The sequence below is a fragment of the Lithobates pipiens genome, unplaced genomic scaffold (genome assembly GCF_037356315.1).
Source record: "Lithobates pipiens isolate NorthernLeopardFrog02 unplaced genomic scaffold, aLitPip1_a1.2 Scaffold_1, whole genome shotgun sequence".
Taxonomy (NCBI): Eukaryota; Metazoa; Chordata; class Amphibia; order Anura; family Ranidae; genus Lithobates; species Lithobates pipiens.
The window spans coordinates 150,210,564-150,238,285 of record NW_027507685.1 but is presented as its reverse complement, the minus strand read 5'-3'; the positions used below and the strand labels follow the sequence as shown (position 1 = coordinate 150,238,285).

The window sequence follows — 27,722 nt, the reverse complement described above, 5'->3', positions numbered from 1 at the left end:
TAGACTGTGATACTTTATTACTAGGAAGGCAGACACACATGAAGTGAACTGATCATACATTTCAAGATCCTTTTGCAACCAACACATCTGGTATTCAGTATGTGTTAGGTGAGTTCTCTGTACTACATGAACTTGGAACTAGCTCATTTATGCATCTTCAGCAGTGAATAATGGGTAATCTGTTGATCATTTTTACTCTATCAGATCCTATTTGTCTTCAGCCCTGGTTTATACAAAAAGACTGACACAACTACAACAAAATTGTTCTGTATATTTGTCTTTCTGTTTAGTGGGGCAATATTTGATTTAAAAAGAGACAAAACAGAAAAAGGTTTCAACTATAATTTTTCTACATTGTTATTTCTACCATGAAATGCAAGTTTTTCTTTTCAGCTTAGCCATTTTCAGATCATTGTAATTGTTAACCTTCTTTTTATGTCACGGTTTCTGGTCTCACTCTAAGAATATATATATTTTTTTCTGCTTGTCTCTTGCTTTTATAAGCCCTCCTGGTCCTTTCAAACCATCTTGCGGCATCCTTTGACCTTAGTTTTTTATCCCTCTGGAGCACATTGATCGATGCATTCTTTTTTCTCCGAGCTGCCTGTGCACACAAGAGCGTTCTACCATAAGGAAGCAAACATGAAGGCTAAAGGAGAAAAAGGAAAAGAAAATACAAACAATAAAACAACAGACATCAATATTTTGCTAGAATGTCTAAAACAATTTACAGCATTTAAATTCTGCTCCGTATATCCTGTTTTATTCGTATTTCTCATATGCATTTCGAGCTCCGAGCTGTGCCATCGCGATTCGACTTGTTATTTTGGTAATCATCCTCCTTTCTCTCACATCTGAGCCTGCCAATGATTCCCGGAAAAAAAACAGAAATAAAAAAAAAAATCTATGAAGCCTCTCAAGGGTAAAGGTCGTCCCTGTGGTAACAGCTCTGTGATTGGCTAATGCGGTGCAGGGGCTTTCTTTCTGTGGAAGTGCCGAGTGATTAATGAGCCATCCTTGTGAGCAAGAGAGGCTGCAGATTTTGTACAGCTTGAAAATCCGGTATTTCTACACTGCCGGTGAACTTTTTTTTTCCCCCACCTTCATTTCTTTTTCCAGGCAAAACTAGTCAAGCTATATTTGCTAACATGAGCAGACTTTAAATATTGCTCAAATGTTTTAGAAGAGTACATTTTTTTAATATTTTTTTATTGTATTATATAGAATACAAATACTCATGGATGCTTATTTGTTTGGTCCAGTACAATTACTCATAGATAAACTAACTCCTAAATGCATGGTTCTACAAAAAGCCATTAAAATTCACAGCTTACTTGCTAAATCAAAGCAAAGATAGAAAGATCACAGCTTAAAGGATAAGTGCCCTTTCGGATATAATGTACTTTTTCTTTTTGCCCCGTGCCCTGACCTAAACCATCCCATGCTTTCCCTTCACAAATGCATACTGCAGATTAAAGCGCCATAGACTTAAGAAAAAGCATTTGGGTCGACATTACCAGTTAGAAGCAGACATAGAGAAGTGCAAAGACATATCTTGATGTATCTTTCACAATGCCCTGGGAGCCTGGGCCACTCAATTTCCATGGCTGTATTCAGCTCTGAAATCAGAGATTTGCTGTTGTACATTCCTCAATGGTCTAATGCCCCATACACACGATTGGACATTCAAACCACAAAATATGTTGTATTTTTTCCGGATTTTTTTTTTCCGGATTTTGGCCGAAACTTGTCTTGCATACACACAGTCACACAAAGTTGTAGGAAAAGCTGATCATTCGGAACGAGGTGAAGTACAAAACGTACGATGGGACTACATAGAGGCCAGTAGCCAATAGCTTTCGTCTCGGAATTCTCTACACGCGATCGGAAAAAGTCAGATCGGATTTTGTTGTCGGAAAAATTTAAGATCCAGCTCTCAAATTTTTCCCATCGGAAATTCCGACAGAAAAAGTCAGATAGAGCCCGCGCATGATCTGATTTTCCGACAACATAATCCGATAGGACTTTTTCTGTCTGAATTTTCCAACCATTTGTATTGGGCATAAGCCTTTCCGACCAATAAAGAGCCTTGGTTTCAAGACAGAAATTCAAGATTTGCATGTTGAGGCCTAAGTTCAGGGGATTTTGAGAAAATAGACTATGGCATGTGCCCTCTTTTCATGGCTACAGTGGGGCAAAAAGGTAATTGCCACTCCCTTCCCCCATATATACTTTTCAGTCTGTTCATTTTTTATTTTTTATATTAAAAGCATGGTCTTATATCTGTCAGCTGATTCTGTCAGAAATTTTGTGCTGTCCTGTTTACTCTTTCCATGCTATCTCAAGCAGTTATATCTTCTCCTAGGGTGACAACACTGCTCTTACATAGATACAGAATAATGAGTAAAGTGTTGTCACACTAGAACAGGAAGTGTATTATTGGAAGGAGCACCAGGTGAGAATGAAGGGAAAAATAAAATGAATGGCAGTCACAAAATCTAAGGGCTGGTAACCTGCAATATATTACGGTACTTTTTTTTTTTCTTGGCTTTAAATACACTTTAGTGCTCATGAACATTAGGCATTTAGCAAGACGTTTGTAGTCTTTGGAGCATACCAACCTAAACTTTAGTAACATCCAGCCCCTTCATTTCATGGTAGCTTTTAGACTGTACCTTCCACCTGCATGAAAACGCTGGAATATTATGCTCAGGGTCTAAATAACTAAAATGCATGCGGCATTAAAGAATTCTACTTCCAAAAGCACAAGGGACAATTACCTTACCATGCAGTACATTTCTTATAAGGAATGGTGACCCCTTCCACCATTCTTCTTTAGGCGAGAATGACGTGTGCTGCTTCTTCATTCCCCTGGGATAACCTTGTCACATATCTAAGGAGTCTGCAGGAGTAGGAACACACAGCGACTATTGGGTGGAGATGGTGCTTGTCATCAGGAGCTGGCTTCCCGAACCTAGAAGACGTGCAGAATATGTGTCTGGCTGTGCAAGGAGAAGTTCAGTGCCTGGAGGAAAATTCAGATAAGGCTTGATAACTTAGATGACACCATTACGTTTACGTTAATTAAATTTTTGAGCTGTTACTAAGATGGCACTTGCACCTTTAGGGCTCATTTACACTAACAATGACTCTCTGAAGAGCAATCCATGGGGAATTGCTTTTCAGAGGGAGTTTGACAGGTGTTGAGGAGACAGCCTGTTAACTGCCTTTTTTAACCACACCACCAGGGGCGGTAGCTGTGTGGCACTATAAAATTGGGGGATAGTAATTTGCTGTGACAAGGGTGCAGATAGTAGGGTCCTTAACACTTTTTTTTGATCAGGTAATTTTTTATTGGTATTGTTTGTTTATAATTGAAATGTATCAAAAATACAAAGGAAAACAAGTACAAGGTACAAAAGGGAAAACACAGAAATCGCAGTTCATTACACATTCTCATATCACATAGTTGTAATACAGAGCTTCCATACATCATTTTCAATCATAGTTTCAAAGTTGGTAGGGTTGAATAAAGATATTGGTCCATCTAGTTCAGTGTGTGTGTGTGTGTGTGTGTGTGTGTGTGTGTGTGTGTGTATTTATATCTCTACCGCTTCACGTATCTCTGTATATTGTGTTCAGTAAGATGCTTATCTAAAAATTCTTTTTATATTGGTGACACTTCATGAAGAATTGTTTTTGCCAAATAGTGATGGACGAACTTCCGACGGGACGTTTCGCGAACGCGATCCGTGAACGTGCCCAAATGTTCGCGAACCGCAGGTTCATGGCGGATCCCATTCACTTTAATGGCAGGCGAACCTTAAAAACCTCTAGGTCATATTTTCAGCCAAAAAATACTTACTAGCTGTGCACACATAGTCTCACAACATAGACACTGACATACCAGAAGTATTAAGAGAATCTGGGATCGACAACGACAAGCATTCTTTTTTTATCTGAGAAATTTTGTCAATTCAGGAGCGCATGAAGGTCATGGAGGAGAGGCAAGGTCAGGCCAGGCTATGAAGGGGGTGCAGGAGATGATCAGTGCTACAGTCAGGGCAGCGCAGTCCTGTGCCAGTGTCCCAGTGTGCCAACCTGTGCTTGAGCCCCTGACCCCTCCCTCTGCCTGGCCCTTACCCCCACCTATGCAGGGCTCCACTGCGGTGGTCTGGAGGTGCCAGTCCAGTGCCGATCCTTAGCCATGGTGCTGGCACTTCTTGCTGATTGGCTTCTCCGCTGCTATCTCCCTCACTGACACCAGCACTGAGATAGAACACTGACACCAGCACCGCGATAGAGACTGAGCACTGACACCAGCACCGAGATAGAGAGCACTGACATCAGCACCGAGATAGAGAGCACTGACACCAGCAACTCGCTGTAGGACCCAAAAATATGACACCGCTCAACCTCTTCAAACAGGAGGGTATGGGCATATAGTATGGTGTGCTTTTTTTTGTACAAGTGAGCCAAAGGTAGAAAAAAGGTCCGTGACCTAGATTATATAAATCGTTTATAGAGTTATGCATATACATGGTCTACTGGTCACATGTGTTGAATTCCTCCGAGATCCATGCCTCACTCATTTTTCTAAATGTGAGGTAGTCAACACTGTCGTGAGCTAGGCGAGTGCGCTTATCAGTCACGATCGCCCCTGCTGCGCTGAATGTGCTTTCAGACAGGACACTGGACGAGGGGAAAGCCAACAGTTCCATTACAAATTGTGCAAGCTCTAGCCAGAGGTCAAGCCTGCCCACCCAGTAGTCCAGGGGTTCATCACTTCTCAGAGCGTCCACATCGGCCATTAACCCGATGTAGTCGGACACCGGTCGGTCTAGGCATTCCTTGATGCTGGATCCGGATGACACCTGTTGATGGGTAGGCTGAAAGAATGATCTCATATCAGAAGTGATCAACACATCTTCAAACCGCCTTCTTCTTGCAGGCGCTGTTGGATTGGTACCCGCAAATCTTTCTCTGGGAGTGGGAATTCCTTTGCCAGCGCACGCAAAAGCAGAATGCAGCATTTCTCTAAGTAAGGCCTGTAAGTGCTCCATTCTGACAGCCCTCTGTGATGGTGGTAACATTTCCGCCATTTTGTGTTTGTACCGGGGGTCTAAGGACGTTGCCACCCAGTACTGGTCCTTGACCTTTATGCTCGTTATAGGGAGGTCCCTGTTAAAACACTGGAGCATGAAGGCCCCCATTTGCACTAAACTGGAAGCGGTGTGGTGGCCTGGCTCCTGCTCATCAACCAGGATAATGTCGTCCTACTCGTTCTCCTCCCCCCATCCACGGACAACAACAGGGATCCCAGAAAGGTTTAAAGCATGCTCTTCTTGCTCCTCCTCATCCACCCCGGCACCATCCTCTTCTGACTCCTCTTCAGACTCCTGTTGTTGACTTGTCTCAGATAGAGTAGCCCCCCTGGGAATTCATCCAGTATTGCGACTTCCTCACCTTCCTGCTCCTCCACGGCTTGATCAATGACACAACGCAATGCACGCTCCATAAAGAAGACGTAAGGTATGATGTCACTGATGGCGCCATGGCGGCAAGTGACCAGTTTGGTGATCTCATCAAATGGCCGCAGAAGTCTGCATGCGTTGCGCATGAGCAGCCACTGGCGCTGTAAAAAAAAACAAGCTTCCCAGAACCTGTTCTTGCGCAGAGCTCGTACAGGTAGTTGTTAACTGTGCATTTCTGCTGGAGCAGCCTATCAAGCATATAAAAGGTTGAGTTCCATCGCGTCGGGCAATCACAAATAAGACGTCTGACCGGCAGATTGTGTTGCCATTGAATGTCAGCAAGGCGAGCCACGGCCATGTAAGATCTTCTGAAATGGGCCGAGATTTTCTTTGCCTGCCGCAAGATGTCCTGGACCCCAGGGTATTTGACAACGAATAACTGCACGACCAAGTTTAAGACGTGTGCCATGCATGGCACATGTGTAATTTTGCCCTGTTTCAATGCGCTAAGCAGATTGGCACCGTTAACACACACCACTTTACCAACTGTCAAATTGAGCGGTGTTAGCCACTGATCTGCCTGTGAACACAAAGCTGAAAGGAGTGCAGGGCCAGTGTGGCTCTTGGCTTCCAGGCACAACAGATGCAGCACAGCATGGCAACGTCTCACCTGGCATGTCGAATAGGTTCTGGGGATCTTGGGCGGCACAGCAGAAAAGACGCTAGCAGCAGAAAAGGAGGAGTCAGCCGAGGAGGAGCGGGAGGATGGAGTAGGAGAAGGAGAAGAAGAGGCCGGCCTGCATGCAATCCATGGCGGTAAAACCAAATCTACACGGGTGCCATGGGTTACATGCTTGACGGCCATCAGAAGGTTCACCCAGTGGGCAGTAAAAGTTATATACCTTCCCTGCCCGTGTTTGCTAGACCACGTGTCTGTGGTCAGATGTATCTTGGCACCGACACTGTGTGCCAGAGATACATTCACTTTCTGCTGAACATGGCCATATAGCTCTGGGATGCCCTTCTGTGAGAAATTCGTCCTTCCTGGGACCTTCCATTGTGGTGTTCCAATGGCCACAAATTTTCGAAAGGCCTCCGAGTCCACTAGTTTATATGGCAGTAGTTGGCGGGCTACCAGTTCTGACAAGCCAGCCATCAACCGTTGGGCAAGAGGGTTATCCGGCGTCATCATTTTTTTACGCTCGAACATTTGGCCCATGGGAGCCTGCCTTTTTCCAGAAAAATGTGAGGACGACATGATGGGAGGTGGAATGGAGGACAATTGTGAGGAGAGGGGAGAAGGAGAAGTAGAAGACGAGGCTGGACGGTGAGAGCCTGGAGTGTGGCTTTGTGGGTTCCTTTGCTCCCACTGGGCTCGGTGATGGCAGCTCATGTGCCTTCTTAAGGCGGTCGTCCCTAGGTGAGTGTTGGGCTTACGGCAACTTATGCGTTGACTGCAAAGGCTGCAGATGGCAACACTATTGTCAGCAGCAGACACGTTAAAAGAAGCCCACACTGCGGAGCCATATGCCGACGTCCTGGGAGCGCCAGATGTGACAGTACATGGTTGATGCCTCGCTCCTGATACATTAGCAGTCTGGTTTGTCCCTCCTGTGCAATCTAAATTCCGCCTGCTTCTCCTCCCTATCTGCTGGTCCATATCTCCCTCTGCACTCCACTCCTCTTCCTCTCTTGTGGGCACCCACCTGACATCACTAGAACCGTCATCATCAACGGTGAGCCACTCAACCAAGTCTGGTGCGTCCTTTGACGTAATCGAACGCACCTTCTGCAATTTCCCACTTTGGCTCAAGCCTTCTGCTCCTGCCTTACCCCTACCACCCCTGCGGAAGGGCCTGCCTCTTCCTCTGCCTGTAATTTTTAAATGACCCTGTGACAAAAGTCTCTAGAGAAGTGCAGTATGTATACATGTGTACGCGGCATTATAGTAGCTAGCTAGTGAATTATAGACTGTCCCTGCTCCAAACAGCAAACTATATCCCTACACTGAGAAAAGACAGCTGCAGAATCGGTCAGCACTGCAGTGCACTATAATATGCTTTCTATATTTGAAAGAAAGTATATTATAAGTGTATTACAACCCTATATACTATACACCTATACCAGTCCTTAATAGGATGTTTGTGGACCTAATAGTAGCTAGCTAGTGATTTACAGACTGTGCCTGCTCCAAACAGCAAACTCTATCCCTACACTGAGAAAGGACAGCTGCAGAATCGGTCAGCACTGCAGTGCACTATAATATGCTTTCCATATTTGAAAGAAAGTATATTATACGTGTATTACAACCCTATATACTATACACCTATACCAGTCCTTAATAGGACGTTTGTGGACCTAATAGTAGCTAGCTAGTGAATTACAGACTGTCCCTGCTCCAAACAGCAAACTCTATCCCTACACTGAGAAAAGACAGCTGTAGAATCGGTCAGCACTGCAGTGAACTATAATATGCTCTTTATATTTGAAAGAAAGTATATTATAAGTGTATTACAACCCTATATACTGTACACCTATACTAGTCCTTAAAAGGACTTTTGTGGACATAATAGTAATAGCTAGTGATTACAGACTGACTGTCCCTGCTCCACACAGTGTCCTTTCCCTACACTGACAAAAGACAGAATGTAAAATGGCCATCAGATCAGGTCTATTTATAAGGTAGGGGGTATGTCCATGTGCTGAAATATCTCAATTTGCTGTCATGTACCCCATGATGGATGTGTCATGGGTCAATGTTCTTCACAATGTAAACCAATATGGCCGCCGTGAACAGCGCCATAAGTCCGCCGGTTTGGGCGAATCGCGAACGAGCAAAGTTCGCTGCAAATCGACCGCCGGGTGAACCGCAAGGCCATCTCTATTGCCCAACCAATCTATTAGGGAGGTGAGTTGGCATCTTGATAAAATAAGCCCTGTAGACGTGGTGTGTCTGGATTTTGCAAAAGCTTTTGATACAGTTCCCCATAAACCCTTACTGTACAAAATAAGGTCCATTGGCATGGACCATAGGGTGAGTACATGGATTGAAAACTGGCTTCAAGGGTGAGTTCAGAGGGTGGTGATAAATGGGGAGTACTCAGAATGGTCAGGGGTGGTTAGAAAAATGTAAAATAATACATTTGGGTTGCAAAAATATGAATGCAATCTATACATTGGGGGGAGAACCTCTGGGGGAATCTAGGATGGAAAAGGATCTGGGGGTCCTAGTAGATGATAGGCTCAACAATGGCATGCAATGGCAAGCTGCTGCTAACAAAGCAAACTGAATATTGGCATGCATTAAAAAGGGGATTAATTCCAGTCATAAAATGATAATTCTCCTGCTCTACAAGATTCTGGTCCAGCCGTACCTAGAGTATGCTGTCCAGTTCTGGGCACCAGTCCTCAGGAGGGATGTACTAGAAATGGAGCGAGTACAAAGAAGGGCAACTAAGCTAATAAAGGGTCTGGAGGATATTAGTTATGAGGAAAGGTTGCGAGCATTGAACGTATTCTCTTTGAAGAAGAGACGTTTGAGAGGGAATATGATTTAAATTTACAAATACTGTACTGGTGACCCCACAATGGGGATAAAACTTTTTTGCTGAATGGAGTTTAACAGGACTCGTGGCCACGAGAAGAAAAGAGGTTTAACCTTACAGTAAGTAACCCTCTGCATAGTTTAAGAGTGGCAAGGATGTGGAATTCCCTTCCACAGGCGGTGGTCTCAGCGGGAGGCATCGATAGTTTCAAGAAACTATTAGATAAGCACCTGAACAACCACAACATACAGGGATATACAAGGTAATACTGACATATAATCACACGCATAGGTTGGACTTTTTTGACCTCACCTACTATGTAACTATGTAACTTCCCGCTGAAAGTACAGATTGTAGCAGGGAGTTCCACATCCTTACCGCTCTGTAAATAATCCTTTATGCAGTTTAAGCTTAAACCCATTTTCGTCCAACTTCATTGAGTCGTCATGTGTCCTTTTGAGTGATTTGAGACTGAATAGTTTCCTTTCAATGTTGGAATCACCATTAAGATATTTGTATATCACTATCATATCCCCTCTTAAGCATCTATTCTTCAGGGAGAATAAGTTTAATGTTTGTAATCATTCTTTGTAATCATTCTTTTTAACTGGGGTCCTCCAGTCCCCTTACTAGTTTTGCTTCCCTTCTCTGTGCTCTCTCCAGTTCCAACACAACCCTTTCTGAGGACTTGTGACAAGAACTGTACAGCATAGTGAAGATGCAGCCAAACCAGAGTTTTGTAAAGTGTCAGAATTCTAATTTGTCTTGAGTAAATACCCTTTTTTAATGCATGCTAATATTCTGCTGGCCTTGCTTGCTGCAGCTTGGCATTGCATACTATTGCTGAGTCTGTCATCAACTAGGGCTCCCAGATCTTTTTCAATGCTCAATTCCCCCAGAGGTCCCCCCCCCTAGTGTGTAGCTTGAATTCATATTTTTAGCCCCTAAGTGCATTACTTTGCATTTCTCTACATTGAACCTCATTTGCCATGCGTTTGCCCACCTCTCTATTTTATTAAAGTCTTCCTGTAAAGCTGCTATATCATGTTGTGAAGTTTTTGCCCTGCTTAGCTTTGTATGATCAGCAAATGATGAGATTGGAGATTGAACTATTTATCCCTACCTCTATATAATTTATGAACAGGTAAAACAGGATTAGTTCCAGGACAGAGCCCTGGGGTACCCCACTTATAACTCCAGACCATTCAGAAGATACACTGCTTATCAACACCCTCTGGATGCTCCTCTGTAACCAGTTTGATATCCAGGTACATATAATATTGTCAATGCCAACAGATCTCAATTTGTGGAATAGACATTTCTGAGGAACTGTGTGTTGACCTACACTACATCCACAGGCCTTCCTTTATCCAGGTTACAGCTCATTTTCTCATAGAATGGTAAAAGCTTGTTCTGGCAAGAAAGTCATGCTGGTTACTACTAATAATACTATTCTTATCAGCAAATGTTCACATATGGTCCCTTATCAACCCCTCCAACAGTTTACAAACTATTGGTGTTAGGCTGATTGGCCTATAGTTTCTAGTTATGTATATCAGCCCATTCTTGAATATTGGTACCATGTTAGCCTTTTGCCAATCCACTGGTAGCATTCTGGTCAGTAAGCTTTCCTTAAAGTTTGTGAATAATGGTCTAGCAATGACCTGGCTAAGTTCTTTGAGAATGTTCGGGTACAAAACATCTGGTCTTGGTGATTTGTTCATATTAACTTTTTGTAGTCTTTTTTTTTTAAACACCAGCTTCTGTTAACTACAGGGTACTATCATTCACAATACAGTCTTGTCTATTATACCCCTACTTTTCCATGCTAAAAACTGACGAAGAAAAATGTACTTAAGACAGTAGTCTTCTCCTTATCACCTGTAATCAACATCCCTTGATCATTCTTTATGGGGCCAATATGCTCTGGCTTTGCTTTTTTACTATTCATATATTTAAACTTTTTTGGGGATTCCTTTTACTCTCCTCTGCTATGTGTCTCTGGTGGTCTATTTGTGCTGCCCTGATTGTGCACTTGCATTTTTTATTACATTCTTTTTAGTGCTGGAATGTTGACGGTGTCCCCTCTGCCTTATATTTTTTTAAAGGACAGTTTTTGTTCCCTTTTATGTGCTTTTTTACACTCAAATTTAGCCACCCAGGTTTAACCTTGGTTCTTTTGTATTTGTTGCCCATTGGAATACACTGGCTAAAGCCATTACCTAAAATGTTCTTTAGCCGATTCGCGCCCGCCCTATAGCCGAAATACGGCTACAGAGTGGACGCTAACTGCCGGGAGGCCGTTCCTGAACGGCCTCCTGTTTACTTCTGCAATGCGCGCTCCCGCGAGCGCGCATCGGGGAAGTTCAGTGCTGGCCGTGTCCCTCGGAGACACATTCAGTCACAGATCGCTGTAAATGGCCAATCACAGCGGCCGTTTACAGCGCGATCGGCGTGTCCAATGTGAGATAATTTCATATGTAAGCATATGAGATCATCTCTCAGCACCGCTCTCCTTCCTCACACAGACAGCGTGTGAGAAGGGAGAGATCAACGGCTGCAGCGGCCGTAACTTAAAAAAAAGTGCCATCCTCGCCCAGTGCCATCCTCGCCCAGTGCCATCCTCCCCAGTGCCATCCTCCCCAGAGCCACCTGCCCCCCAGTGCCACCTGTTAGTGCTATATGTTACCAGTGCCACCTGTTAGTGTTATCTGTCCCCAGTGCCACCTGTTGTCAGTGCCATTTGTCCCCAGTGCCATCTGTCATCAGTGCCACATAGGGCCATCTGTCATCAGTGCCACATATTAGTGCCATCTGTCATCAGTGCCACGTATCAGTGCCATTTGTCATTAGTGCCACCTGTCAGTGTCACGTGCCATCTGTTGTCAGTGTCACATGTCATCAATGCCACTTATCAGTGTCATCTGTCATCAGTGTCACGCGTCATCGGTGCCACGTATTAGTGCCATCTGTCAGTGCCACGTATTAGTGCCACGTGTCATCAGTGCCACGTTAAGTGCCACCTGTCATCAGTGCCACGTATAAGTGCCATCTGTCATCAGTGCCACATATTAGTGCCACCTGTCATCAGTGCCACGTATAAGTGTCATCAGTGCCACGTATCAGTGCCATCTGTCATCAGTGCCACGTGTCATTGTCCTGGTGCTCCAGGGCCTTCAAAAGTGTAATAGGTAGTCAACAAGTTAGATGTGTAATTTATGCTCCTAGAACATGTGACGGCGCTCCCTGCATGTTGGGCCTCTCTATGTGGCCAGGCTGTGAAAAAGTCCCACACATGTGGTATTGTAATACTCAGGAGGAATAGCAGAATTTTTTTGGGGGTGTAATTTGTGGTATACACCTGTCACGTGAGAGAAATAACCTATTACAATGACAATTTTGTGGAAAAAAAAAATCTTAATTTTGCAAAGAATTGTGGGAAAAAATAACAGCATCAAAAAGCTCACCATGCCTCTTACTAAATACCTTGGAATGTCTAATTTCCAAAAAGGGGTAATTTGGGGGGTATTTGTACTTTCCTGACTTGTTCGGGTCGCAAGAAGTGAGATAATCCACCAGTACATCAGGTGTGATCAATTTTGTGCGATTTGCACCACAGCTTGTAGACTCTCTAACTTTCTCAAAGACCAAATAATATCCACTAATTTGGGTTATTTTACCAAAGATATGTAGCAGTATAAATAGTGGCCAAAATTTATGACGAAAAATGAATAATTTGCATAATTTTGTCACAGAAACAAAGAAATATGCGTTTTTTTTCCAAATTTTCGGTCTTTTTTCATTTATAGTGCAAAAAATAAAAACCCCAGAGGTGATCAAATACCACCAAAAGAAAGCTCTATTTGTGGGAAATAAAAGGACAAAAAATTCATTTGGGTACAGTGTTGCATGACTGAGTATTTGTCATTCAAAGTGTGAGAGCACCGAAAGCTGAAAATTGGTCTGGGCAGGAAGGGTGTTTAAGTGCCCAGTAAGCAAGTGGTTAAGCACTATCACATTTTCCTTGTGTTTTTTTTCTTTCTAGAATATCTTCCCATTTAGTGTCATGCATTATGGCGTGCAATTTGGTAAAGTTGTCTCTCTTAAAATTTTATGTACTTGTCTTCCTCTTGTGTCTGCTTTCCCTGTGCTTTACCGTGAGTGTCATTGCTCTGTGTTTTAACAAAATGTATTTACAAAGTAAAAGATACTAAATGCAAAAAACATACAGAGATTTGCATAAAACACTAATTGCCTCAGAGCATAAAGATTACACTGTCAATGTAGTCTACTTAGATCATGTATTGATCAAAAACTCAAATAATTACACTTAGATATGGCAAATAATAATTTGACATAAAAGAAACAATAATGCAGACAGTGTATCATAGATGACTCAGCTCGAATTGCCCTACATGTTACACATTATACAAACGCTTCATCAGGAGCTTTTGGCGTTTTCTAAAAATAAATACACAAAAATAAAAAAATACACAATTTCAACAAATAATTCATATAGTACATATATTGTTTTGTAAATGTGCTCACATACACCCGAAACACAGAATTTTATCCACCACCGTCATAGACTTAAAGGGGAGAAAAGAAGGAAAAAAATGGAGAAAAGAGAAGAAAAGAGGGAAAGAGGAGAAAAGACTTCTAGTTAGATTGTCAGGTGTAAGGTAAAATGCACCATGGGAACGGGTGTAACAAGCTCCAAAGTTAGGTACTATTAAATATAAAAGAATCATTTTATTACTTACATTCCCTCATACGGGTAAAGTAAGCGTATAAACGAGCGGGGGATAGTGATATAGACCTTGGTATACAGCCAAGGACAGGGAAGATTGAAGATACTTCTTGGTCCTAATTAGGATGTTATGTGGTGTGAAATTACTGCTATAGATAAAAAAAAAAAAAGTGCCCCAAAAATTATATAGTTTTTAATATTTACATTTTTCCTCACCTAATAATTAGTAAGTTGAGATGGTCACTGCTTTTAGATTTGCTCGGGGTTCTCCAAGAGTATTAAACTACAAGTACAATCAGTCCCAGGATGTTCCCAAAAGCGGGAAAAATAAAAATCTTTTGCTGATAGAAGACCACCGTAGTCTTCTATCAGCAAAAGATTTTTATTTTTACTGCTTTTGGGAACATCCTGGGACTGATTGTACTTGTAGTTTAACTTGTAACTAGTAAACTTGCATTATTATAATACTTAAGACTGTATCCTCGTCATAAGTAAGTAGTTTTTTTTCTGTTACAAAATTCTAAATAGGAGGGCACTCTACCTCTTTCTTTGATTTTTGTTGTCTGGCTAGCTCATGTCATCAAAGGCTTTAATACCCTGGAAGCCAACATTTCTGCTGTGCTGCACATTTGCTAACTCTCTGCAGTAAAACATAATAACATGCCTTATAGACCTACAATCAGGCAACACAAGACTCTGATTAACAGGTATAATTTTTGCTAATCTGGCAGGGAAAGAGGGCATATTGAGGTTTATTCTTCAAAACTACAGTTAGGCTCTAACTAAAAGAAGAGTTCTTATCACTTCTTAGTTTCAGTTTCCTGCAAGGTCACAAAACTGTTAGTCATTGTCATAGCCACCTGTCAAAGATACTCTAACAACTGCAAGCATAGTATTTAGGGTAGGTTCACAAAATTGCACACAGTCCTGATCCATAGACAAACATGCTGCAATTTAGTAGATGTGCAGAAGTGCCATTAACTCATAATGGCACCTGTGGTGCTTTTTCATGTACGCCAAACTGCATGGTGCAGCATGATTTTAAAAGAGGGTCGGGGAATTTTTTCCCACATTTCTTCTAGGTAGGGCAGCCCATTGAAATGAATGGGCTGCTCTACTTGTTATGTGCACACGCCAAAAAAATGCATGCACATATGTGAACCAGGCCTTAGCGTATGTAAAACATAAAGATTAACTTATATTTGATATTTTTTTGGTCTGTTAAAAATATATTTTAAAGTATTTTATGCCTGTTTGATAAGTCCAAAAAAATACCTGTTGATCTTGTCAGAAATTCAGAGCCATTCTGTATCTTCTGCACAATTCCTGTGCTTTCCTCAAAGAACCTTCCTGACTCTTATCGTTGGGTGAATTCACACTAGGAATAGTTGAACTGAACCATGCCCGAGTTTGATTGTCCCCCATTCCCACTCCCCTGCTGGTTCACACTTACACTGGGCTAAAAGAAAGTGTTCCCCATCACACTTACATCATCACCTTTGTCAACCAGACCACAGTGATCCCTGTTTCTGTGCTCAGTTATCTATGGAGAGTTCTGTACTCAGGCATGGTTTGCACTCATACTGAAGTAAACCGCAGCGGAACAAAAGTGAACCATGCCAAGGACCACCTCCTCCAAGTGTACCCAGACACGGTAAACTTAACTGTTCCTGGGTACAGTTCGGATCACGCACACTACACAAACAAACCAGACCAAAGGGGGTGAATTGTGCCTGGGTTTGTTTAAAACTAGCAGTGTTAATGCACCCTTAATGTGGCCAGAGATGGATTGGAATTTGGCTGGTTCAGCAGGGACCAACTGAATTTTGATCCATGTGTGGCCACTGCAGTTAAACAGAAGTTGCTCTATAGATCAACTTCTGTTCAACCGCCCTATAGGATAAAAGCCGCTCAATCAGTGGCTGCAGCTCTTTGTATTATGACAGTGGGGGAGATTCCCCACTGTCATACAGTGCCGTAAGTGGGGAGGATTCCCCCATCCGCCATGAATGTGTGGATGGGGGAGTTGGTTCCATTTTTTCATTCAGCCCCAACTGCTAAATGGTTAGCTTTTATGTTGTAGAGATCAGAGTGGGAGTGGTTGAGTTTTTTTTTAGCAAAAGATAGTGGGCGGGGCGGAGAACGTAGAACGAAGTCAGTCCACAAAAATGCTGTGTGTTGTCAATTCGCAACAGGTCTTAAAGTAGATGATCATTCAATAAATTTTTTGTGCTTATTGCAATACTTGTAATTTTAAGGTTTTCCTCCCCAGTTACATGACCACAATTCCCTACAGAGCCGAACACAGAGTGGCCAGTGGGTGTATGATTTATTAGCCTCAGCTAGTCAGTGCTGGAAGTGGTGTATGGCCAATGATACTTGTGCTTCTAGGACAAATGAATGTCAGCTCTAACAGCAGGTGGCGACTGTTGGAGCCTTCTCATGAATGAGAATGCTTGTGCGTCCTCATTGATGAGAATTGCCCTACATGCAGGTGTCACCAGTACAGGAAAAGATATGTGTGGACAGACAATTTTAGTAGGACGTAGCAGTCAATAAACATACAAAAAACAGTGCTCAACATGCTCAGGACCAGAGGAGGGGTGGAGAGAAGGGATCATGCTGCAGAGGGTGAAGAGCCGCTTTAACGGGATAACACATAGGGAAATGTACATGTTTTTGCAAAGATGTATTACATACTTTTTTTGGATATTTTTTGCCTCAATATATAACGTAGTGACGTACTACGAGGAATTTCAGCTCTTGAGCACCACCCTTTGGGCCCCTTCTGCTAATTTTGTGTTTGGTGAGAATTGATTCCGAGCATGCGTGTTTTTACTTTTGACTTTTGTGAGACGGATTTGTGTACTGAGTATACGAAAATCTGACGTAAAACCGTTGTCTGCCAAAAATTTACTAGCCTGTTGTCCAACCATGTACTCAAGCTCCGTGCTCCCTCCCACAGTATGTGATCAGCGCTGCCATTGAAAGCCCCCTCCTTCTTCACCTCCCACTCTGCACTACTCCTGACGCCTCCCTCTAAGTTCACAGGAGCCCGAAACTACAGAGGAGGCCTCAGGTATCAATGTGCACATTAAGAACAACACTGGAAACAACATTGGGTGGTATAAATCTGCCACAATGTTGATTTGTGGCAGAACTCCTGGAAACCGCTAACATTTTCTCATGGACCATCAGTGGTCCACGGACCACTGGTTGCCAACCGCTGCTCTAAATCATTGCATCTGTATACTAACTTGTCGCCTTCATTGTATATCACAGAAGTAATTTACACTTTAGGAGGGCCCTTTACAGCAGTCTGCATCCTATGAAACACAAAATAGGTTACCTAAATAATTCCCTGTATTCTTTGTGCACAGGTGACAAATGTTCTTTAACCCCCCCCTGACGGTATTCCCGAGTCTGGCTCGGGGTGGAATTTTTATACCAAAAGCGGTATCCCCGAGCCAGACTCGGGACTGCATCGCTGGATCCAGGAGGATGTTTACTTACCTTCTCCCTCGGATCCAGCGTTGTCTCCCCGCTGTACGAGCGAGCCGTGTCACGCTCAATCTATCACGGACCCGATCTCCGTTCCCTGCGAGCGTTGCGACGCACGGGGACGGAGATCGGCGCCAAATTCAAAAAGTGAAACACACAGTATACATACAGTATAATATAATCTTACAGATTACATTGCTGTATGTAAATATTTCACATCACCTTTGTCCCTAGTGGTCTGCCCAGTGTCCTGCATGCAGTTTTATATAATAAAAACTGTTCTTTCTGCCTGGAAACTGGAGATTGTCCATAGCAACCAAACTGTCACTTTACATCAAAAATGGTTTTAGACCAGCTAGAAAACAGCGATAATAAATTAGAATCACTCGCAGAATTGAGCGATAGCGATTTGTGGGGAGATCCGTCATCAAATACTGAAAAGTAATGACAGTGACAATTCTGCAACTGAGCAAATTTCAGTGTTTTTGATTTGCTTACATTATTGAATAATTTTTATTATTGTTATATTATTATTTGGTATTATTATTTATAGTTATTTATTATATTATAATTTATGATTTCATTTTTCAAACTTTATCATACCCGGGATGTCTGCTAGACTCTGGTTTGAACAGATTTAAGAGAGTTATTCCTAAGAATTACAGGACTACAATATAAAACGCCAAATTTTCATGCAAAATAATTCTACCGCTTTTAGCACCTAAAATCAAAAATAATCGTACCGCCAGGGAGGTTAATAAAACTTGTGCAGAAGAAGTATAACCTGCATGCTCAGAAACAATGGTTGTGCTGACAAATTCACTGCCTCAATGGTAGACTTTTACAGAAGAAATATAAACTGCATGCTAAAAACAGAAGTATTTCAGCAGACAAGATGGCTCCCACCACACTACATAGGTGACAGGTACATTTTAACAAAGGCGCTGTAGTATATTTACAACATGGATGTTACACTACCTACAACTGATTTCATTACTGGGTAACACAATTTCTCCATTTCACAAGATCATTGTTGTCTAATAAGTTAGAATAAAGCACAAGGGGGAAGATGTGTAGCTCTACAGATGTGTACTCATTAGGGTTCCAGTAAAGCAAGCTGCTATTTATACCAAGCATTCTCTTTAAGCCGCAGTGACTACAGCCCTTAGCATGCTTTATGCTTCCTCGTCAACTGCCTTTTGAAGCCCGTAGCTTTAATCCACAAACTGTTCACGACGCAGCTAAAATCTCCTTCTAAAAAACACTGAACTTGCCAGAAAGGCATATCTGCCTCTGTTTCTTTTCAACTTTTTCTCTCTTCATGTTGGAAAGTCTTTTTTAAGATAGCATGAAAATGTCATATTTTCAGCTGAGGCTTATCTGGAGCAAGCTAAAGCTACTCCCCCCACCTCTGCATTCCACTTGCATATGTATAGCACAGAAGTGAAGGAAAAATAAAAGTAATCAGGGTGCTCTTTTACACAGGTACCCCAATCGTATAATGCCTATTTACTGCATGCTATGCTATCTTACATTTACATGAAGATGATGACTTTTGAAAAAGTATAATCCCACAAGTTTGTATTCAGATCTAGAATTTTTAGTACTCTCTGTTTTACAGTCTATTACTATATGTTTGGTTGAAGCGTAAAGATAAAGGCAAGAATAATGTATGACATATACTAAGTAAAATTGTTTATCCATGGTCTTTTGCCTGGCCTGAATACTATAAAAAAAATTATGCAGGCCAGGTAGCAGCCTATAAATGGTTTGAGAAAAGATTCAATTATAGAGCAATTCATTGCAGCTTTTCATACGTTCAGCCATGTTTTCTTAGATTTTTCATGAAGAAAGGAAATTGGGGTTGATTTACCAAAGGCAAATCCGCTTTGCACTACAAGTGCAATGCAAGTGCACTTGGAATTGCAGTCGCTTTAGATCTGAGGGGAAGATCTGAAATTAGGGGAAACTCTGCTGATTTTATCATCCAATCATGTACTAGCAAAAATGCTGTTTTTTATTTTCTTTGCATGTCCCACTCAGATCTACAGCGACTGCACTTTCAAGCAGGGCCGTAGATCATTTTTCTTCCTGAGGGAGGGGATTTCAGGTCTTTCAAACTTAAAGGCATCATGTACACTTTTATGTTGGGGGAGGTATGGTAAAAACATGTGACAGCAGAGTGGGGCCATCAGGCTTTGCAATGCAGCGCAGCAAAAATTATTCCCATTCAACTGAATAGAACGCAATGCACGCAGTTGTGGTGCGATAGTGTACTCATTACTACAGCAAGCTCTTCCTAAGCTCCTTTTTTTTTTCTGTTCAGCCCCCCAGGTTGAACTAAAAAATCTGAACCAGGCTTTAGATCTCATTCATATGTTCTAAATGGTCGAGTAATGGCAAATATACCATGAATACCTACAGCCAGAATCCTAGATGTTCCAATTTTTGTCAGCTGCTTAGCCTGTTCACCTGAGTGATTGGCTGAAGAGAGCCACTGCTGTTAACATGTATCTGCGCATTCAGTGCTCGGGGGACAAAGCAAAACACATTGGGGTGTGGCCTGGTGGGAATCCACGCTGAGGTAGTCTCTCCTATCATTACTACCTTACCATAGGACTCTGTGGATGTGTGGCACCAGTGATTTTTTTTTCTCTCTTCCCTTCATTGACTACAGGAGCTGGGATTAGCTCCATCCCTCGCTGGCACTCCTGCAGCACATTCGGTATCATCTACATTACTCCCCACATTGATTAAGCCTGAGTGGCACACTAACAAACCGTGGGTCACAGTGGTTACCGGCTGTTAGGGACACATTTCTGACCCTGGATGTAGAGAGATTTTATCCAAGGGCAAAAATGTATCCCTACCTGCAGGTCACCACTGGATGTGCAGATACGTGTGGATATATGTTTACAGCAGCAGACAGCCTTGGCTCTTTTAAGCCCATCACTCAGGTGTACAGGCTGAGCAGATACTGGAACATTTGAAATCCCGGAGGCAGGTATTTGCAGTATACTTGCTGCACCATGGTCATGTAGCATGTATGAATGAGACCCAAGACTGGATTTTAGCTAACCTTACTATGCAAGTTGAGCAGGTGCAAGGGGGAACATATTGTGGTAGGCAGTAAATTTAGTGTCCTATGAAATCTTATGAAATGTTTTAAGAGATTAAAAAAATATATATGTTGTGCACTGCCTACCACAGGATGGTGCCCTTTTCACCTGGTCAATATGGTTAGCTTTTATTCAGTCTTAAACTGTAGTAAACCCAGCTTTTGAACGTGTACTTACAAGTAAGCCTATAATAACGCTTACCTGTAGGTACAGCAAATATCTCCTAAATATGTGATGTTTAGGTGATATTCACATGGAAAGCAGCCGGGGATGTCACTGGTGCATGTGCTCTGAAGGGATGACATACCACTTGGTTGTACTTCTCCTGGGGAGGAGTGCAGTTCGTTCTTATCATGGATCTGCCCCCTAGGGGTTAAAATAGTGCATACTAATTTCAGTGATTGGTAACAGGCTGCCTTATTTAAACACCTCAGCAGCACTGTGTCTTTGCTGTCTGGTCTGCAGCTCATACCTGTTCCAGTGACTTCCTGTTCCTGTGATCTGATCTGTTTCCTGTGTTTGACCCAGCTTGTTTGACTACGATTGGTCTCTGCTATCCTGACCCTGGTCTGCCTTGTAACCACGCTCTACTCTACACTGCTTGATATCCTGTTGCCGAACTTTGCCTGTATCCTGACCATTCTCTGCCTGTCGTCTATATTTACATCTGATCATCTGTTACCAAACCCGGCTTGTCTGACTACATATTCAGTGTCTTCCCAGCTTACCAACCTGCTTCCTGTTTCCGGCGCACCAGCTGAACTGACAAGACCAAAGACGAACCAGGCACCCATAAAACGCCAGCCTCTTGCGGCCACTGTTGCAACATCGGTGGCCCTTGGGCCGGGGTTGTACGAGACAGCCTTCCCACTGCACATCAGGCTCATCCAGCAGGTACGTAACAGTACCAGACAGCCATGTCTGAGCCTGCAAGTGGGAAGTCAGCCATGGATGACATCTGTCAGCATCTTGCAGCCCTTACCCAAGCAGTTAAATCTCTACAGGAGGGTTATACACAACTGGAACAACGTGTACAGACTATAGCTACACCAGCAAGCGATGCTGCGCCTTCTGCTTCAGGGACTGCCACTGCAGCAACATCAGTGGTGATGTGGCCTGCTGAACCCAGAGTTCCAGCACCAGAGAGATTTTCAGGTGACCGGGGGAAATTTCGATCCTTCCGTAATGCATGTGAACTGTATTTCGCCTTGCAACCTCGAACCTTCTCCATTGAAGCCACCAAAGTAGGATTCATCATATCACTGCTTCAGGGTGAGCCCCAGTCCTGGGCTCATCGGATGTTGGAGAAGAACGATGTCTTGTTACAGTCCATGTCTGCCTTCTTCGGTGCGATGGCCGAATTATACGACGACCCGCAAAGAACCACCACAGCAGAGGCTGCCCTTCATGCACTCCAGCAAGGCCACAGAATGGCCGAAGATTATGTTACAGACTTTAGACGCTGGAGTGCAGACACACAGTGGAATGACGCAGCCCTGCGACACCAGTTCCACTTGGGGTTATCAGAAGGTCTGAAAGACGAATTGGCCCGTGTTGGAGTCCCAAATACCCTGGAGGCCCTTATCTCACTAACCATTCAAATTGACCGTCGGCTCCGTGAGTGACGATCCGAAAGATCAGCCCAGCAGCCACGCCCGGTCTGGATGATGCCACGGATCCCAGCTCCTACTCACTCTGCACCTGTTAGCTTGACTCCAGTTCAGCCAGCTCCTGTTACTATTGCCGCCGAAGCACCAGAGCCTATGCAAGTTGGCCTAATACGCCCCTCTCTGTCTCCGGAGGAGCGCCTGCACCAACGACAGAACAACCTCTGCCTATACTGTGGGGAAGCGGGCCACTATGTACGTTCCTGTCCAACCAAGACACGTAAGTGGCGGATGTTTTCTTCCGTTAATAACTTTTCTTCATCTACCAACGCCACCAACCTAACCCTTCCCATCTCTTTCCAGTTGCTAGAAAGGGAAGTGCCAGTTACCGCAATCATTGATCCGGGGCCTGCAGTTGCTTCATTGATCTAACCTTTACAACACAACAACGTATCCCCTTAAGACCTAAAGCACAAGGACTTTCTGTTTTTCTAGCTGACGGGTCATGTATCAAGTCCGGACCTGTGACCCAAGAGACAGTTCCCTTACCCGTGTTGGCCTCCTCCCAACATAAGGAAGTCCTAAGCCTCGATGTCATCTCTTCCCCACTATTCCCCGTTGTTCTGGGCCTACCCTGGCTGCAGGCGCATAATCCACGAGTTAACTGGGCCACAGGGAGAATTGATTTCCACTCAGCCTATTGCCAGGAACACTGCCTTCCAAGAGCCCCAGCTTCTTCTACAACACTACTTTGTGTGGACTCTGAGTCTGAGGTGTGGCAAGTCGTACCTGAACCTTACCATGAGTTCCTGGATGTCTTTAGTAAGCGAGTGGCTGACATACGACTGCCCAATTGAACTGCTTCCAGGGTCTGAGATCCCTTTTGGTAGAATCTTCCCCCTCACTGAACGAAAACAGGAGGCACTAAAAGAATATATCCAAGAAAACTTGAAAAAGGGGTTCATCCGACCCTCTACCTCCCCAGCAGGAGCAGGAATGTTTTTCGTTGAGAAAAAGGACCACTCCCTACGACCTTGTGTGGACTATCGGGAGCTCAACAAAATTACAGTTAACAATCCTCTCCCTCTAGTACCCAAACTATTTCAGAGATTAAGGTCGGCAACCATTTTCACCAAACTAGAGCTACGGGGGGCCTACAATTTAGTCCGCATCCGTCAAGGGGATGAGTGGAAGACAGCTTTTCGCACCCGATTCGGCCACTATGAATACCTTGTGATGCCCTTTGGACTATGCAATGCCCCGGCTACCTTCCAACACTTTGTCAATTACATTTTCCGAGACTTCCTGGATATATTTTTGATTGTTTACCTAGATGACATTTTGATTTTTTCCATTTCCCTAGACTCTCATCGAGATCATGTCAGAAGGGTGCTGAGCCGGCTCCACCAGCACAGACTCTATGCTAAAGGTGAAAAATGCGAGTTTGAACGAAGCAGCATCCAATTCCTAGGACTGATAATCTCACCTGAAGGCATTAAGATGGACTCTGAAAAAGTCTCTGCTATCTTAGACTGGCCTGTACCTACTGACAAGAAGGGGGTGCAGCGCTTCGTAGGATTTGCCAACTTTTACAGGAGGTTCATTAGGGGCTTCTCCGCTATCATAACCCCTATCACACAGCTGACTAAACAGAACCTCCGCTTTCATTGGACACCCGAGGCACAAGCCGCATTTGATACCTTGAAGGGACTGTTTACTTCAGCACCTGTTCTTGGTCACCCAGACCCGTCTCTGCCATATACACTAGAAGTAGATGCATCTGAAGTCGCTATTGGAGCAGTCATCTCCCAACGCCAAGGCCCTAAGGATCTGATGCATCCAGTAGCCTTTTTCTCCCACAGGCTGTCTCCAGCAGAGAGAAACTATGATGTTGGGGACCGAGAATTGCTGGCCATAAAGGTGGCTTTAGAAGAATGGAGGTACCTCCTGGAGGGAGCAGCGCATCCCATATTAATATATACTGACCACAAAAATCTTGAGTACCTGAGGACTGCTAAACGCCTTAAGCCACGTCAAGCACGTTGGGCCCTGTTCTTTTCCCGCTTTGTTTTCCACATTACCTACCAGCCGGGTTCGAAGAATGTCAAACCAGATGCACTGTCTCGTATGTTTGATGACCCCAAGGAATCACCAGTGGCAGATACCATCTTGTCTGAAAATAACTTCTTACTTTTACAGGGCAACCTTCTCAACCGAATGAAGTGGGCTTCGACAGATGTTCCTAGCCTTCCAGGTATCACGCTGACACTCCAGGAAGGATTGCTGTTTAATGGAAGCAAGGTATTTGTGCCTGAATGTCTACGTATAACCATTTTGGGTCTGTGTCATGATCATCCCCTAGCAGGTCATTTTGGTGTGCATAAGACGCTTGATCTCCTGAAATGCACGTTCTGGTGGCCAGACCTGGAAGAAACCTGTAAGAGATACGTAAATTCCTGGGAAATCTGCAACCGGAGCAAGGGTACAAAGAACCGAGCCTGGGGTCTACTTTGGCCACTGCCAGTCCCTGACAGACCATGGGGAATGATAGCCATGGATTTCATTGTGGATCTTCCCCCATCAGAAGGAGGCACAGTCATCTTCGTGGTAGTGGACCGATTGTCCAAAATGGCCCATTTCTTGCCTCTGAAGAGTACTCCCTCTGCCATGGAGACGGCTAAAGTGTTTATCAGGGAGATTGTTAGGCTTCATGGAGTCCCTATGAACATTATCTCTGATCGGAGGGGGTTCAGTTCACTTCCCGATTCTGGAAAACTCTTTGTGAAGCCCTCAAAATTGAAAGATCCTTGTCCTTCGACTACCATCCCCAGACCAATGGACAGACAGAGAGGACCAATCAGACGTTGGAGCAGTATATCCGATGCTTCACCACTTTTGTCCAGGATGACTGGGTATCGCTACTACCACTAGCGGAGTTTGCCTACAATAATGCCACTCACTCAGCCACAGGTCAGTCACCCTTCTTTGCAAATTATGGTTTTCACCCATCCTTCTTGCCCGACTTTATTCCAGAGACCACAGTCCCTGCTGTCCAAGACACCGTGGATTTCCTCAACCGCAACAATAAGTTACTTCAAGAAGTGGTTACCAAGGCACAAGCAACAAGCAAGAGGGATTTTGACAAGAAAAGAAGGGGTGAACTGATTCTCCACCCAGGAGACCAGGTATGGCTGTCTACTATGAATCTCAGGTTGGCATGTCCCTCAAAGAAACTGGCACCTAAGTTTGTGGGACCATTCCCAGTCAAGAAGAAACTTAATGAGGTTGCTTATGAATTATCTTTACCTGATTCACTTAAGATACATCCTGTCTTCCATGTTTCTCTCTTGAAACCCGCAGTCCCTGACTCTTTCCCAGATAGAGTATCCAGGCCACCAGAACCTGTGACCATTAATGGCGAAGAGGAGTACGAGGTAGAGGCCATCATAGACTGTAGGAAAAGAAGGAATCAGGTACAGTACCTAGTTAAGTGGAAAGGTTATGGCCCAGAGGATAACTCTTGGGAGGCTGAACAGGATGTGCACACCAGAGACTTGGTTAATGCCTTTTTTCGCAGTCACCCACAGAAGCGAGACCTGTTGGGCACCTGGAGGTTGCCCGTAAGAGGGGGGCAATGTCATGGATCTGCCACCTAGGGGTTAAAGTAGTGCAGACTAATTTCAGTGATTGGTAACAGGCTGCCTTATTTAAACACCTCAGAAGCACTGTGTCTTTGCTGTCTGGTCTGCAGCTCATACCTGTTCCAGTGATCCGATCTGTTTCCTGTGTTTGACCCGGCTTGTTTGACTACGATTGATCTCTGCTATCCTAACCCTGGTCTGCCTTGTAACCACGCTCTACTCTACACTGCTTGATATTCTGTTGCCGAACTTTGCCTGTATCCTGACCATTCTCTGCCTGTCGTCTATATTTACATCTGATCATCTGTTACCAAACCTGGCTTGTCTGACTACTGTGACAGAGCGAGGCTCTGTCCCTGTGAAATTGGAGGAAAGAGGGATCTCCAACCCTGTGTCCAGGTCTTGGTGATAACGAGCAGGGTGTGTGCCCAGCTGCACACAGGCCATAAAACAAAGGGGCTGTTGGGAGTAGGATGGTGGAGTGGAGTAGCTTGCTGCTGTGCATGTCCAAAGAGCCCAAAGCTGTGTGCGTTGAAGGGTTGAAGCTGTGTGCGTCCAAAGAGCCCAAAGCTGTGTGCGTTGAAGGGTTGAAGCTGTGTGCATCCAAGGAGTCCAAATCTGTGTGTTAAAGGGCTTGAAGCTGTGTGCGTCCAAGGAGCCTAAGACTGTGTGTATCCAAGCAGTTCATTTGAGGGGCAAGTACTTATAGCAGCACTACTGCTGAAGAGTAGCCAGGTGGGCTAGCATTTTCGTTTGGATTTTTGTGTGTATTTAATTTAAGCTTGGACCCCTGCGTGGGATTACTGGATGGACTAATATTTTGTTTTTCTTATAATAAACGTGGGCTACCAGGCCCTTAACCATCAACGCCTGCCTGATGTGGACTAAAAAATGCATCTACCAATTGAGCTAAACACCCCAATGTCACACTACGTATTCAGTGTCCTCCCAGCTTACCAACCTGCTTCCTGTTTCCTGCTGCACCAGCTGAACTGACAAGACCAAAGACGAACCAGACACCCATACACCGCCAGGCTCTTGCGGTCACTGTTGCAACATTGGTGGCCCTTGGGCCGGGGTTGTAAGAGACAGCCTTCCCACTGCACGTCAGACTCATCTAGCAGGTACGTAACAGTTCTGCACTTTTGTGACCCATTTTGAGCCGACAGCCAGCTATAGCCCACTGTCAGCTGAGCTCAGCAAGTCTAGGCTGCCTGGACCAGCAGCTTGCTCAGATGCCTGGACCAGCAGCTTGCTCAGTCTCTCAGTGAGCCACTGAGACCCTGAGCTAGCTGCTCCTGCCCTCCTCCACAGCCTGGCATTCCAGTCAGTGTGGGGGAGGGGGGGCAGAGCCAGGGACTGACAGTCTCCACGTTTTGCTCACTGAAGGCTGAGAACTGAGTGATCAGTGGTCTTTGATCATGCTGTTGTTGGTTCTAGAAGCAGCTGAGGACAGATGCAACATGGGATCAATGCTCCATCCACCTAGGTAAATATAATAATAATAAAAAAAAAAAATCTCCCTCCTGAGAACCCTCCCTCCCCAAGCAACGATTCCCCCTGTAAAATATCTCCCTCCCTCAAATATCCCCCCAAAAATTAAACCCCCCTGTCTCTAAACCGACCCCCCCAATACAAAAATATCTCCCTCAGTGAGCACCCTCTCCCCCAGCAAAGATTCCTAATTATGAAGAATATTTCCCTTTATCCAATCAAACTCCCCCCCAGAAGCAAATCCCTGCCATTAACCACCCCCTGTAAACATCTCTACAAGAAACTCCCCCCTTCTCCAAAAGTAACCCCCCACCAAAAGAAACTCCTCCAGGATAGAATTCTAACTTCCTCCTTCCCAAAATAGACAATTGATGCCTTCCCACTTACCAGGTCTGAGATTCAGCACGGCAAGCAGGAAAACTTCTTCGGCTGTGTCATATGATACCTCAAGGAGGAGTCCCCTCAACCGTGCACTGTTGCCGGAATCTGAGACCTTGCAGTAATTTCATGCTTTTCAGGGGTACCTCTTATTAAAATGAGGGTATGGGGCACAATAGAATGGGGGGCTGGTTGCTGCACTACAAAACTCTG

General features: G+C 44.1%; 1 long non-coding RNA gene across 1 annotated transcript; it reads right to left on the bottom strand.

Annotated features, from left to right (window-relative positions):
* Positions 1-27,722, bottom strand: LOC143988454 (uncharacterized). Its single transcript, XR_013276860.1, has 3 exons — positions 27,519-27,722; positions 2,786-3,025; positions 1-649 (listed from the first exon to the last, which is right to left on the bottom strand). It is a non-coding gene; the product is annotated as an uncharacterized LOC143988454 (long non-coding RNA).